This window comes from Lolium perenne, chromosome 7, assembly GCF_019359855.2.
Source record: "Lolium perenne isolate Kyuss_39 chromosome 7, Kyuss_2.0, whole genome shotgun sequence".
NCBI lineage: Eukaryota > Viridiplantae > Streptophyta > Magnoliopsida > Poales > Poaceae > Lolium > Lolium perenne.
This window is the reverse complement of record NC_067250.2, coordinates 287,111,977-287,127,191: the sequence shown is the minus strand read 5'-3', so window position 1 is coordinate 287,127,191 and position 15,215 is coordinate 287,111,977.

Below are 15,215 nucleotides of genomic sequence, written 5' to 3'. Positions count from 1 at the left end.
GATGAAGTAAATTTGATTAAGGGAAGTATGTCGACAAGAAAAACGGCGACGTAAAGAATTATTCAATACCTCGGGAACCTTTGGTCAAATACAAGTTTTTGCCCAAATGCTCGGGGCTACTTCAGAAAAAGTAAATTTTCGAGTATGATAAATATAGAAATTATGGGAGCCTACAACCAAGCACAAGTCCTTGGCTGTAGCCTCGGGGGCTACTCCCATCGAGAACGCTGTTCGCGCACCCGAGAGATAAAAAAAGAGAGAAGAAGAAAGAGATCATATTGGGAAGTAATGAAAATATAGCGACAAGGTGGACTAAAATGTTGAGCCTACAACCAAGCACAAGTTCTTGGTTGTAGCCTCGGGGGCTACTCCCATCGGGAACGCTGTTCGCGTGCCCGATGAAATTAACAAAAATAGAAAAACAAGAGAGTATATTTCGAGTTATAATTAACTCTACATATACTCCCATCGGGAGAACAATATAAGTCATATATGACTCGATAAAATGTGCCATTCCAACAGCCGGAAAAGCACTCGACAATATATTCTCAGAACGCCGAAGTTGCGATCAATTTCTGAATGCCGCAAATTTGCGAAGGTAAGACCCCAGATCCGTTCTGCTGGGCGTGGCATCGCCAAAGACTGCGCTTCTGTTACTTTTTATCCGTATCAACAGATACGAAGAAAAATCCTAACGGACGCGTTAGGTACCCGATAAATTTGACTGGGACTCGACAGAATGGTAAGACCTTAAGCGGCACCTGTCGACGTTTACACCAGTATCCCGAGATCATGTCCGGGGACGTGATTTTGAAGTAGGTTTTTGCGGATTGCCACTAGAGCAGTTAACTAGTACCTGATCCGTCAGATGAACTAGCCCCAATTACCAGTATCCCTGTACAATATAGAATTTTATGTGAAGAAATATAAAAGGTTAAAGCTTTCGAGTAAAAATAAACAATGGAGATTTTCCCTGACTCTACGATTCAAGCAAAATCTCGGGGGCTACTGACATAGGCATCCCAAATGGGCCTGCCGAAGATGGTACCCGGGGTTTACTGGAGGCCCAATACCCGAAGAATAAGAAGATTCGGGAGTCCAAGACTTACTAAGGAAAGATAGAGTTGTAATAGGAAGTGTTGTTTGTAATCTGGCGGGATGAGTTAGAAACCGTCCCGGACTCTGTAAACTTGTATAGCACGAATCCCTCGGCTTCACCTCATATATAAGGGGGAGTCGAGGGACAAAGAATCACCCGAATCATTGTCTGCAAACCCTAGTTTTCACAATCGTCGAGTACTTTTCGGCTGAAACCTTCGAGATCTACTTACCCTCTACTTCTAACTAAACCCTAGCCTACAATCCATAGGCATTGACAAGTTAATCCCTTGTCAGCAGTTGCCAAGAGGAATGAGAAGCGACGACGTGAGAAAGAAGCCACATGTGCTAGCTTCATGGACCTCCAACCGGAGCTCTAGAATTGAAGAGAGCAAGGCATGATCACTAGCCATTGAGGTTGAGGCCAAATTGATCTCGTGGGAGAAACAAATCATGTTCGTCGACTTGAGGGTTATGAGGTCGAAACAAAGGGCTTGATTCAAGAAGAAGCAAAGCCAAATGATGCATGATGGCACTTATCTATATTTAATTTGTTGAGTCCCTATGAAAGTTGTGTACTTTTACATTTTGGTTCGGTAGTATTGCGTGTGAATTACAGGATTCCCTAATTAGTGGTAATTTGTTAGCACTATATTAAATTGTTGTGCGCTTTTCATTCATATGTTGCCATATTTTGGTGAGGTAGGGGGAAATACAAAAACGACTCGCGCGGACCAAAATGCGAGCCGCTAGGTCTATCTCCAACCAAAACAAACTAGGGTGACTGTGCGGCGATTTTCTGTCCACAGTCCAACCAGAATGGTGCGGAAAAAGTTATCAATGGCTCCTTTCGCTTATGAAATGCGTGGATCCCGCCAAATGCTTAACTCTTCTTTTCAGATGCTCAGTGCTGCACATCACAGTTTCAAACAAGAAAAAAGGTGATGCGTCACGATTCAAACTAGTACCGCAAGCAGCGATCAGGGCATCTCCAACCGCGCTACCCAAACGGACGCGCTGGACCGTTTGGTTTGGGCTGTTTGGGTGGCGGAGCGGACACGAGGACAGCGGCCCGCGTCCGCGTGTCCGTTTGGGTCGCACGCTGCGCCCAACGCGGCGACCCAAACAGGCGCCACGTGGTTCGTTTTCCTTGCGCGGCGCTGCGCCATGGCAGGCCTCGACGGGACAGCAATGGTGGACGGTGGAACGCGCGGGAAAGTTCCCGCACGCACCAATGTTCCCGCGCGCGCGAAAAGCCCTTTGGCGCGCGCTCGCGCCCAAGTTTTCCGCCAGGCCGCCGGCTATAAAAGACGGCGGCGGCCAGAGATCTCATCACACCGTCTCCACCGTCCTCTCCCCCTCCACCTTCTCTGGCGCCATGCCGCGCACCCTGCAGGCCACGTGGGCCAAGCTCTCCCTCGCCGTCCAGGCTAGGTTCCCGCGGACGGAGGAGGAGGAGCTCGCGGACGCGCGGTAGGCCGCCGACGATGACGCGCTCCGCGTCGCTGCCGAGGCGGCGGTGAACAAGGGAGGGGACGCGCAGATGATGGAGGCGGCCGCGGACGGCTGACACGAGACCGCGGACGGCTGGTACGAGGCCGCGGCCGCCGCGGAGGAGGAGCCCGTGAACGAGGAGGACCTCGCGCTGGCCAACATCAACGCCGCCATCGAGGAGCGTCTCGCCGACCTCACGCGCGTGACGAAGGAGCACGAGGCGACCTGCCGGGCCGGTCGCCGCCGATTAGGCGACCTCCTCGGGCAGAAGAACGAGCTGCTCGCTATGCGAGCAGCCCGGCACCTCATCCAGATGCCCTCGCCCGAGCGGCGCGCCCGGGAGGCTGCTGCATCGGCGGAGCGCGGCCGACAAGAGCGCATGTGGCGGCGGAACGGGAACCACGAGGCCCAGGCCGCCGGCCGCGTCCGCCTGGAGGCGCGCACCGCTGTGGAACGCGCCGCCCTGCAGGAACTGAGCTATGCGGGAAGCGGGTGGTGCCGCGTCAGGAGGCGGAGCGCGAGCGCGCCCGAGGCGCGCGAGCGGAAAGGAGGAGGATGAAGTCCTCCGCCGCGCCGCCCAGCTCATAAGCTGGAGTGGAATCCTCACGCGTACATGCCGCCCGCGTCGAGTGAAATCCACGGCCCCGACGGCAAGCCGGCGAGGGAGTCGCCGGCGAGGCCGCCGGCCCTGTACGTATTAAGATAGAAGTAGTAGTCTAAAAAAAATTGTAATGGTTCTTTCCAATGAAAAAAAAAAGTTTCTATTTCTATGACACGCGGGCCATGGGTGGACAAGGGGCGGACGCGAGCGACCAGCATTCGGCGTCGCGCCCACGCAAACTCGCCCCAGATTTGGGCCGGGTTTGGGTCGTCCCGGATGCCGCGGCCATCCGTTTTAGGGATGGGTCCGCGTGCCGGGCCGCGTTTTTGTCCGGCTCGGCCCATCCGGACGCGGACGCGGTTTGGGTCGCCCGGTTGGAGATGCCCTCAGTGCGACTAAAGCAGATGATCAAATTCACCAAGTAGGACCGCAACGTAATTAACCACGGTACTCCTGATAACGCTGTAAAATGCGGTTTGTACGACTACGGATATCGTAATTTTTGGACGCGCATGTGCGACGTGGCTGTGCAAATTGATGCGCTCCGGAAAGGAAGGAGGGAAAGATGGAGTAATTGCAGCCCGTTGGGACAACTTTCAGAAGAGAATCCTATGATCCATAACTGTGACTTGGTACTGACGAGCTGTGGACTTGGGTTGGTAGAGAGCACCAATGCTTTGAAGGGCAACCGGACTTGCCAGTGTACAAACTATTCAGATCGGATGAATACACTGGCAGTGCAAATTATTCAGATCGTTTATGGATTGAGTACCGAGAATCATAGTTTGTATCTTCTCAAATCCATGGTTAAATTTAGAGTTTTTTTTGGATGAATTTCTTTAGATTTGTCACGCACAATCAACGATTTGAAGTTTTTTTTCAAGAGTAGGTTGATCTTGCTGGTTCCCGCAATTTTCATGTTGCAACTCGATTTGGTGGAGGTAGAGAAATACTTGTGTAGCTTTCTGTTAGATTATTAGGCAATTTCCGTGAGAGTTTAATTACCGAAAGCAACATTACAGATGCACAAGCATACTTAACCAAACTCATCAGACTAAGCACATGCATCAGATCTGAACATGGAACAAGTAGCAGTGCAAGGTAGGAGAGGAAAAGCACGTACATCGCGACCGGAAAGGTCGCACCAGCAGCAGCACCACCACCATGGGTATTGTTGATGTCGCCCATGGTGTAGTCGGATCTGTCGATGAAGCAGCCGGATCGTCGAGGAAGAAGACGAACAGCAGCGAGCAGTCGCGCCGAGACGCTCCCCAAAAACCTTATCGCCCGTCTCCCGGTGCAGGATCTCAACGGACGGAGTTTCGGAGGCCTGCTCTCCCGGACGGCTGTGCACGCAGACGCCGAGATGGGGAAGACTAGAGAGTAGCGCAGCAAAAGGAACTTCGCGAGAGAGATGGACTAGAGAGTTCTGAGAACTGTATGTTTCTCTAGATCTGATCTGTCTCCTTGTATAGCCTGGGAAGCCGACCCGACCAGACCGCGTTGACACGCGTAGGAAGCCAGGGACACGCGGCGAGCATGCACATGCAGGCCGACACGTACCCAACACAGTTGGTGCACCAAGCAAAAATTTAGGCTTCCTTGAGTGTGTCTCGAACTCGAACTCGAATCACGAAACGCGACGTGCGTGACGAGCCGAGGCGGGGTGGGCGGAGGAGGAGGAGTGTCGTTGCCTAATCGACGGTACCCCGGAGGAGGGATCCTCACGAGGGGGAGAAGAAGTAGGGGCCATTGGGCGGAGTGCACACGGGACGGTGGTACGCGAGTTACCCAGCTTCGGAACACCTGCACGATGACAGGGCCTACTGCTGCTTGTCTGGAATTATCTGGGCGCTTTCGCGTTGTTACAATGAGTTGTGGTTGTTCTGAACGTGCACGTGAACGTGAACGTGAACGTCAACGTGAACGTCCCTCTAGGGCTCCCAGGATCCGGCTTATAAAGGCGCACGGATCTAGGGTTTACATGGAGAGTCCTAGCCGGATTACAGGTCGCCTAACTACGGTACAAGGTCTTGCCGTGTACGTCAAGGATCTGCCTTCCTCCCTACGTCGTACTGGATCCGGGTTCCACATGGGCCTCCATGGATCCGGGTTACTCCTGGGCCTCCATGGATCCGGGTTACTCCTGGGCCTCCATGGATCCGGGTTACTCCTGGGCCTACATGGATCCGGGTTACTCCTGGGCCTCCATGGATCCGACTTCCTCCGATGGTCGGTTGGGATCCGGCTTCCCTATCCTGGGCTGGACTTCATCCTTTAGGATCAACAGCAACTGGGCCGCCCGACGGGCCACACGCCACATCGCCATCTATGGGCCACCCGGGCTTGCCGGATCTAGGCACTGTCGATGGTACACCCATGAAGTATACCCACAACAAGGAGTGCGCGAGGGCTCTTTCTATTCTCACTCACTTGGAATGACTAGAACAGCAGCCCTTATATACCACTCCAACTCTCTCCCAACTAGCAATGTGGGACTAAACTTTGTCCCCCAAGGCTGTCCCAAGCTGCCAACGTGATGGGCCTTGAGATTTCAGGAATTGTAGACTATATGGGCTGCCTTACTGGGCTGCAGCCCATCTACATTCAACAATCCCCCACCAGATCTCATATGCACATCGGATGACACATTAGTTCCGTTCACTGTTTGATATACCTGCACTTCGGTGGAGACTGTTAAGTTGAACTTCCACTTAGGCAAGGTGCTACGCTTGACTACAACTGAACAATGGACTATGCCTTGAATTGTCAGTCTTTGTGCAGCAAGTTTCGCTCAATGCCGGCACGGTACTAGGCTACCATAGCCTTCCCCTCGGGTGGAGCTTATAAGTCATACTCCTCGGCCTTTCATGAGCTTACTAGAGATTCACCCAAATCTCCCACACTATGACCAGTAGTGTCACTCATATAGGTGTGTTCTTCAAAGATCGCCCTGTAGGACAGCGTCTTCGCTCATTAAGAGCCGCTCAGAACACATTAAGACATCGTCAACTCCGCCTTATGTAGCTATGAGAGAATTGCATCTGCAGCGGAGTGGGAGTATTATATTTTCTCTCAACTCAGTTACTCCGGTTTGTTTTCCCAGGTCCTACTTCACGGAATTTCCGATCACATAGGCTGGGTTACCCCCTCGGCAACTCAAGTGGGTCTCAAACCCATCTCCATTGATGCAAGGTCTATCATGTTTCTTGATAGTCCTTTTGTGAAAGGATCTGCCAGATTTTTAGCACTTTGGACATAATCCAATGCTATCACTCCGGAGTTCTTCAGTTTTCTGACAGACTTCAATCTTCTCTTGATATGTTTGGAACTTTTCATATTATCCTTAGAACTTTTCACTTTGATAATCACAGTTTGATTATCACAGTTCATGAGGATAGCCGGTATTGGTTTTTCAACCATAGGCAAGTCCATCAAGAGCTCACGAAGCCATTCCGCTTCGACAGTAGCTGTATCTAATGCTGTGAGTTCTGCTTCCATAGTTGACCTCGTTAAGATGGTCTGCTTGCAAGACTTCCAGGAAACAGCGCCACCACCAAGAGTGAAAACATATCCACTTGTGGCCTTCATTTTAGCATCAGAAATCCAATTGGAATCACTATACCCTTCAAGTCCTCTTGGATACCCGGTATAATGAATTCCATAACTCATGGTTCCCTTTAGATAGCGCATCACTCTCTCAAGAGCATGCCAATGATCATCTCCCGGGTTGGCCACAAACCGGCTAAGTTTGCATACAGCAAACGAGATATCAGGCCTCGTAGCGCAAGCTAAATACATGAGTGAACCAATGATTTGAGAGTATCTCAATTGATCTTTAGTTGCCTTTTCATTCTTTCGAAGCAAGACACTAGGATCATAAGGTGTGAGAGAAGATTTGCAATCAGCATAGCCAAATCTGCTCAACACCTTCTCAACATAATGAGATTGCACAAGTGTAATCCCATTATTCCCATCTCTCAATAGCTTGATGTTCAAAATAACATCAGCTTCTCCAAGATCTTTCATCTCGAAACACTGAGATAAGAAGGTTTTTACCTCCTGAATCACTTTGAGACTTGTCCCAAAAATTAGTATGTCATCCACATACAAGCATAGGACAACTCCCTCACCCCCACCATGGCGGTAGTACACACATTTGTCGGCTTCATTAACAACAAAGCCCACAGATGTCAAAGTTCTTTCAAACTTCTCATGCCATTGTTTGGGTGCTTGTTTAAGACCATACAAAGATTTCTTTAATTTACACACCTTTCTTTCTTGACCTTGTAGTACAAAACCATCAGGCTGTTCCATGTAAATTTCCTCGTCCAACTCTCCATTTAGGAAAGCCGTCTTAACGTCCATTTGATGAACGAGAAGACCGTGTGAGGCAGCCAATGACAATAGTACTCGAATTGTGGTCAATCTCGCAACAGGTGAGTAGGTATCGAAGAAATCTTCGCCTTCCTTTTGGGTATAGCCTTTGGCTACAAGCCGAGCTTTGTACTTCTCAATAGTACCATCAGCTCGAAGCTTCTTCTTAAATACCCATTTACATCCTACAGGTTTGCACCCATAAGGACGCTCAGTTAACTCCCACGTTCCATTAGCCAAGATGGAATCCATCTCGCTTTGAACCGCTTCCTTCCGATGAGTCTGCATCAGGAGATGCGAGAGCTTCTGAAATGGTAGTGGGAGTATCATCCACAAGATACACAATGAAATCATTACCAAAAGACTTTGCAGTCCTTTGTCTCTTACTCCTTGTGGGAGCCTCATTGTCATCTTCATCAGAATCTGAACTCTCATCATCAGATTCCTCATCAGACTCCATAGGAGTTTCATGTATTGGATCAGATTCCCAACTAGACATGCCATGCATATCTCTCATAGGAAATATATCCTCAAAGAATGTAGCATCTCTTGATTCAAAGATGGTGCCAACATTCATGTCATCCACTCCAGATTTCACCACAAGAAATCTATAAGCAATGCTATGGGCAGCATAGCCAAGAAAGACACAATCCACGGTTTTTGGTCCAAGCTTTCGCTTTTTGGTGATTGGCAAATTCACTTTAGCCAAACAACCCCAAGTTCGTAGGTAGGAGAGTGTTGGTCTTTTCTTTTCCCATTCCTCATATGGGGTAATCTCTTTATTCTTGGTTGGAACACGATTTAGGACATGACACGAAGTCAATATAGCCTCCCCCCACCATTCCTTGGATAAACCCGAAACATCTAACATGGCGTTAACTAAATCTGTTAGAGTACGGTTTTTCCTTTCCGCAATCCCATTGGATTGTGGGGAATTGGGAGGCGTCCTCTCATGGATTATACCATGTTCCGCACAGAATAAATTGAACTCATTAGAAAAGTACTCTCCACCACGATCGGACCGAACCCTTTTTATCTTTCTTTCAAGTTGATTCTCAACTTCAGCCTTATAGATTTTAAAGAAATCAAGAGCCTCATCTTTAGTTTTCAGGAGATACACATAACAGTACCGAGTGGAATCATCAATCAAAGTCATGAAAAATTTCTTTCCACCTTTTGTCAACTCACCATTCATCTCACATAGATCTGAATGTATGAGCTCTAGTGGTGCCAAGTTTCTTTCCTTCGCAGGCTTGTGAGGCTTGCGAGGCTGCTTTGCTTGCACACAAGCATGGCACTTAGAGCCTTTGGCAAAGGTGAATTTCGGAATTAAACTCATATCAGCAAGCCGCGTCATACAACCGAAATTAACATGACAAAGTCGTGAATGCCAAACATTAGTTTCATTAACACTAGTGCTTACATGGTTCACAACATTATCACAGAAGTCTTCTAGAGAGAAACGCAACATTCCCTCACACTCATATCCCTTTCCAACAAAAGTTCCATACTTAGACAGTACAACTTTATTGGACTCAAACACCAACTTAAACCCATCTTTCATAAGACGGGAGCCACTAACGAGATTCTTCTTGATAGAAGGGACATGCAGCACGTTCTTCAGTTGCACGATCTTTCCCGAAGTAAACTTCAGATCTACCGTGCCAACACCACGAACAGTAGCATGTAACCCATTCCCCATCATTACTGAGGAACCTCGTGCCTGATAAGAGGTAAACATGGAGATGTCAGCACACACATGAACATTAGCACCTGTATCAACCCACCATTCCGTGGGCTGAAACACCGAAAGAACAAAGAGGTAACATATTACCATACCCCGTAGTTCCTTCCTCTCGTGTTGCCAATGACCATGCCGACAGAATTTGAGTTCTGTCCACCGACATTTCTTTCCTTTGCGTTGTGGACACCGATTGGCCCAATGGCCAGGCTCGCCACACACCCAAAGAAGGATCTTTCTTCTCCGTTTTCCCCTTCTTCTTGAAGTTGGTAGTCCGGGAGACTCCCTTGTTCTTTCCCTTGGACTTGTGGGCATTTTTTACGCACCATATTGGCAGCAGAACGTCCCTCGGTTCCTCCAGTGTGTTTGTCTTTTGCCCTCGCCTTCTCCTCAACATCCAGAGAGCCCATGATATTCTCAACAGAAAACTCATGCCTCTGATGTTTCAGGGAAGTGGCAAAGTTCCTCCATGAAGGGGGAAGCTTAGCGACAATGCATCCCGCGACAAACTTGTCCGGTAGCACACACTTGAGGAGCTCAAGTTCCTTTGCCATGATCTGTATCTCATGAGCCTGTTCTACTACAGATCGGTTCTCAACCATTCTGTAGTCATTGAACTGCTCCATAGCATACAGTTCACCTCCGGCATCGGCAGCACCAAACTTAGCGTCTAGTGCATCCCACAGTTCCTTCCCATTTCGTATGTGCAGATAAGCATCAACCAACTTGTCTCCAAGCACACTTAGGACGGCACCCACAAAGATTACGGTGGCATCCCCGAACGCTTTATCCTCTTCAGGAGTAAGCGGACCTCTGGGAGTACCTTCCGCAACCCGGTGCACGCCCATAGAAGTGAGCCACAAGAGGGTCTTACTTTGCCATCTCTTGAAATGAGAACCCGTAAACGGGCTCGGTTTAAGCGCAGCAGCAAAACCAGACGGTGAAAATTGCCTAAGCAAATAAGGTTTTTGGATTGTTAGATTATTAGGCAATTTCCGTGAGAGTTTAATTACCGAAAGCAACATTACAGATGCACAAGCATACTTAACCATACTCATCAGACTAAGCACATGCATCAGATCTGAACATGGAACAAGTAGCAGTGCAAGGTAGGAGAGGAAAAGCACGTACATCGCGACCGGGAAGGTCGCACCAAAGAAGACACCACCACCATGGGTATTGTTGATGTCGCCCATGGTGTAGTCGGATCTGTCGATGAAGCAGCGGATCGTCGAGGAAGAAGACGAACAAGAGCGAGCGCCGCGCCGAGACGCTCCCCAAAAACCTTATCGCCCGTCTCCCGGTGCAGGATCTCAACGGACGGAGTTTCGGAGGCCTGCTCTCCCGGACGGCTGTGCACGCAGACGCCGGGATGGGGAAGACTAGAGAGTAGCGCAGCAAAAGGAACTTCGCGAGAGAGATGGACTAGAGAGTTCTGAGAACTGTATGTTTCTCTAGATCTGATCTGTCTCCTTGTATAGCCTGGGAAGCCGACCCGACCAGACCGCGTTGACACGCGTAGGAAGCCAGGGACACGCGGCGAGCATGCACATGCAGGCCGACACGTACCCAACACAGTTGGTGCACCAAGCAAAAATTTAGGCTTCCTTGAGTGTGTCTCGAACTCGAACTCGAATCACGAAACGCGACGTGCGTGACGAGCCGAGGCGGGGTGGGCGGAGGAGGAGGAGTGCGCGAGGGCTCTTTCTATTCTCACTCACTTGGAATGACTAGAACAGCAGCCCTTATATACCACTCCAACTCTCTCCCAACTAGCAATGTGGGACTAAACTTTGTCCCCCAAGGCTGTCCCAAGCTGCCAACGTGATGGGCCTTGAGATTTCAGGAATTGTAGACTATATGGGCTGCCTTACTGGGCTGCAGCCCATCTACATTCAACACTTTCTGCCACTCGCAGCCGTCCAGTAGGTGTAATCGATTGTGGCCGCGGACAATCTGCAGATTTTCGGGGGCTGTTTGGGTCACGCCCCAGCCAGCCCTGCCAAAATTGGCACGCCAAATATTTGGCGAAGGATTCTGCCGCCACGATCTCGCCAACGCGCGGGCGTGAAAACTGAACAGGGTGACCAAAAAATTGGCATGGATCTGATTTTTTGGAGCTAAACCAAACGGAGCCCATGGTAGTGGTCAACGACCAAAAATTTGGATGGGCGAGCCACGGCTCCAATCCAAACATACCCTCGGTGACGGTGAGCATGCTCGGTAGTGTTGCCACCGTGTCGGTGGTTGCAACCGGGTGAGCACGGTAGCATGCCCTAGTTCTGGTGGACAAGCACATCACCCAGCGAAGTGGTTGCCATTGACGAGCCACAATAGTGGTTAATGTGGCTGCTAATGACTGTGGCCGCTAATAACTGGCTATAAAATCAAGTGCAGGCAACCAACGCGAGGCATCTTCTCTCAATGGAAAAGGTTCAAATGAGGGTGGTTGTACCCCCAGCCCACCAGAGTTCAAATCCCAGGTTTAACATCTGTGTGTCTCATAAAGGCGGAATATTCTTTCAGTGGGAGGCGACGTTCCCGTCGATAGCGAGGCGCCTGTGGTGACTTCGTCAATTTCAAGATCCAATCCGCCGGCTCGGTCTTCCGGAGGTGCTCATAGGGGTAGGGTGTGCGTGTGTGCGTTCATAGGGGTGAGTGTATGCGCGTGTATGTGAGCGCCTGCGTTTGTATTGTGTTTCTCAAAAAAAAAAAAAGGCTATAAAATGAAGTGCACAATTTAAAAATTCTTGTTTATGTCTGGTCCTGCGTGCCTCAGCACTGCCCGTGAGAGACGAGGTTTCCATGAAGATAACCAAACACGTCCCAAAGGATTTTCTCCTTCCGCCAGACCGATGTCAGACGAACACGTGTCACTTATCTCCTTAGCTCCGGACGCCAGGTCAGCAGTTTCTGAAGAAGCTACTCAGAGCATCTCCACTCGTCCCCCCGAGGAGGCCCCCGGCGAGCGTTTTTTCCATCCGGACGGCGTAATTCGGCCCAGTCGCGCCCCCGGTTCCTCGTTTTCGTCCGGATTTGGGCCTAAATTCATCCGGCGATCCCACGCCCCCCCCGGCCCCCCGGGGAGCGCTCGGGGACTCCGGACGAGTGAAAAGCGGGGAAGGGCCCGATCTGTCGGTGACTCGACGCACGAACCCCACCGCCACGTCGCTCAAAATCTCCCCCACCCCTCGTATCTCTCTCGCCGCCGGCACCACCCCGCCGGCTTGTTGCCCAGATTGCGCCGCTAAAAAATTGTGAAATTTGTGTGCTTCATTTGTTTCAGCACTTGTTAAACATTGTACTGTTATCGCCGAATTTGTTTCAGCAATTTTCGTCCTCTTGTTTGCCGAACTTGTTAAATTTTATGTTGAATTTGTTTGAAATATGTCAAATGGTCGAGGTTGGGGGTTTCCTGCCGGGGGGACGGCTGGAACTTCGGCGCTCCCCACGCCAAATCTTCATCCAATCCGGACGAAAATTTCGCCGGATTTGGGCGTGGGGAGCGCCAACGAGTGGGGATGCTCTCAAGTCTGAATTGATTCTCGTATAACACGGTTGCTGTTGACACTTGACACTAACCTACTTCCTCCGTCCCGATTTACAGGACTTACTCATATCCCTACATCATGAATTTAACTAACATAATATAATTGTACAACATAAAAATTGTATCAATAGAAAGTAAAACATATGAATTTTTTTAATAATATTTATTTTGTAATCTGTACCTTGTATCATGTTGGACAATTTATAATCTAAAGATACGCACATGACCTATAAACCAGAACTGAGAGCATCTCCACCCATGTCCCCAGGGAGGCCCCTAGGATTCCTTTTTTCATCCGGATGAACGAAAACGGCCTAGTCACGCCACGAATCCACGTTTTCGCCCGGATTTAGGCTTTCATCCATCCGACGAACTAGAACTGAGAGCATCTCCACCCATGTCCCCGGGGAGGCCCCAGGATTCCTTTTTTCATTCCGATGAACGAAAACGGCCTAGTCACGCTCCCGAATCCACGTTTTCGTCCGGGTTTAGGCTTTCATCCATCTGGCGAGCCCAGGTTATCCCCGCATGTAGAACGCCATTTTTAAATTTTAGTTTATGTTTCCCTCTGGCCGAATTCAAATATATTACGAATTCGGCCTATATATGTAAAAAATCGTCTATATATATTAAATATCTCTAAATTTCGCCTAAGTTTCAACGTTTTTCGTCTATTTATGTTTGAATTCAAATACATTCGGTCTTTCCCCTGGACTCACCGCTGAAAAAAATAGACCTCCCGAGTTTTACATCCATCCTACGCTAAATAGAGCGCCTGATTTCGGCCTAGGAGCTGTCGGCCAGTGTCCGGACATCAAATCCGGTGGCTTGTTCACCTGTTTTGGAGCTTTGGAGTTCGATCAGATCAAATTGGCGAAACCTAGCCGACCTGCGGCAGTAGCTCATACTCCGACCCCTGAGAGAAAAAGTGTGATTGGTCGTGACAACTTTTGGCTTAGACGAGGTACTAGTGGAATTTGTTCTACCCTTCTCTTGCTGTCGGCCAGAGTCTTTCTGGTCTTGTATCCTGACTTCTATCTCCTTACCTTGAAACGAGGAGTTCATGCTAACACAAAGAAGACATTTCCTGTGTTGCTGCCATTAACATTGTACTAACTCTATCCATAAAAGAATCCTAAGATATAGATACATTTAAAATATATATTTCATTTTAAATAAAGCATCAACTATTTTTTATAGATGGAGCGAGTAGTAAAGTTCCGCAGCAAATCGCACGAACCAGGAACCACGGAAAAGGAAAAGAGTGTACCAGCTAGAATACGTACGAAAGTGTACGACTCACCACTTACCTTGGATCGAACTGATTGCAACAGATAAGACCGCAGAGTGCACGCACCGCCGAAATCGATGTGTTTCAAACAATACGACAAGCCATAGGACTACGATGTATCGAGGCAGGACTTGCAGCCCACGAGATCATGTGCCTCTTTCCATGCATCCACCGCCCCTCTATACAGTTTGCCATTACCAGTGTTCCACCCACATGGTTAACAAAGCAAAGCGCAAAAAGGTTCTCACGACTGATCAGATCACACGATCTTACTACGGGGGTTAATCTGCGTAGTTGTTAGATCTTGAAACGGTACGGACCATGTAGGCAACGGCCCCTTTCGCCTCTCATGAAAAGCTTGATCCCTTCACATGCTCTGCAGATAACTCCGCTTTTGTGATACTCAGTGGCACGTCACAGTTTGAAACGACGAAAGACCTTACGTACCTCCCTCTCACGCAAGCGGAGCTCGCCGGCGAGAAAGTTTCAGTTCTTCGTTTAATTCTTTTCAGTGTCTTTTTTTGGATGGTGAGGCGGCGGCTACATTCTGAAATTAGAATAAGGCTCTTCCTGTCCTATCCTCGTTTCGGTGGTGCGTCCAGAGCTAGCGGAGGGCGTGGGAAGTCATGTGCCCGTCGGATCTTCTGGGATCCGATCGGCTTTCGTGATTGCTGGTGTAGTTTCAGGTCAGTCTTTTTCGATCTACGGTTGTCATCATTGGCGATGGTTGCTGCTCTAGTGCGTTGGTCCTTTGAGGTCTTAGCACGACGACTTTCCGTCTGTCGACTACAACAAGCTCTACTACGACAAGGTTTGTCTGACTCCGATGATGGAGAGGTGAGGACAGCGACACGCCTTCGGCTCGCGCTAGTGTATGTAGTCGTTGTTAGGTGGTCCAATGATCTATTTGTAATTTTTATTACTTTTAGATCTCTTTGTAATGCTACTGTTGATTATTAATAGATTGGTGGAATTTCCGTAAAAAGAAAAAGAATTGACAAATGCAATAGGTTATCAAGATGTGAAATTATACAAAACAAAAGGTTCACTGGGAGTTATATTT